The following is a 1,193-nucleotide window of genomic DNA, read 5'->3' as shown; positions in this document are numbered from 1 at the left end:
ACAGATTTCAGATTTTAGTTGGGAGAAAAAAAAAACATTCCTAATCTTATCTGAGTTTTTGAATGTTAAACTCTTAAGAAATAACTTATAAGAATTGTTGTTGTTTTTTTTTTATTTAACTTTGCAAACGTAGAAATACATTTTTATAGTCTTAAAGAAATTCTTAAAATATAAACCAAGGTTTTCAAAGGTTTTTGGCATGGATGGATTACTATAAGAGCCTACCAGCCACAGAAACTCATAAAAACGATGCATAACGACTACAAAGAGATGCAAACAACAATAAAAGAGGCATAAACCCCACCAAATCTCTGTGTCTTGCTGCTGTGTAGGCGAGGTGGAGAGACTTTTTGCATATCTGTGCCCAGGTGTCCATTGTCTCTTGATCTGCCCATGATTTTTAGTAATCATTGACTCAGAGGAATATGCACCTGAGACATTCAATTTACTGCACTGTGCATGAAAACATTTCCTTTTTCTATGAAAAACAATAACTTTACAACATCAACTACATTAAATGAACAGTGATTTGATTTTTTGAAATAAAAACATACTTCAAAAATAAATAACAAAAAACCTTTTGTGACAATGCAATGTTAAATTTGTCCCTTAGTGTAGCATTTAGACTGCATGCCTATACCTAATGGACTGGCAACTGAGTTTAATACAACAGTCCTGACTCATGTCACTTTATACATGTTGATGTTAAAAATAAAACTAAATCTTGGTCTAACTATCACCAGTAATTACTCAGAAACCTGCAATGACGAGAAAACATGTCTGAAACACGAGCACCACCTGCTGGATGTTTGCTGCAGGTGCAACATATTTTGGTTGATTTGGGATGCAGATGTGACTGAATAATTTGGGTCACGCACAAGCAGGCGAATCCAAAATAAATGCATATGTCATCATTTACTATCACTGTGTTTTATTTTTTTCTCTCGACTCGTTGAAAATTTGAGTCCATTATCGGACAGACCCAGCTCAAAATCACAGCTCCAGGCCGTGAAGCCATTCAGAGCCTGAGGTTATTTATGTAACAGAATGAAGACACATCTTGAAGTCTCGCCATTGAGCTTTTTCGCCGCTAGATGGAGAAGTGGGGCAGAAAAAAAATGCAAGAATGGTGCTTTCTTTTCTGATAACAGAACTGGATTTGATCCCAAATTCAGGCTGCACGTACGCGGCTC

Source organism: Plectropomus leopardus, chromosome 14 (assembly GCF_008729295.1).
Source record: "Plectropomus leopardus isolate mb chromosome 14, YSFRI_Pleo_2.0, whole genome shotgun sequence".
Lineage (NCBI taxonomy): Eukaryota > Metazoa > Chordata > Actinopteri > Perciformes > Serranidae > Plectropomus > Plectropomus leopardus.
Note: the sequence above shows the minus strand (reverse complement) of the source record.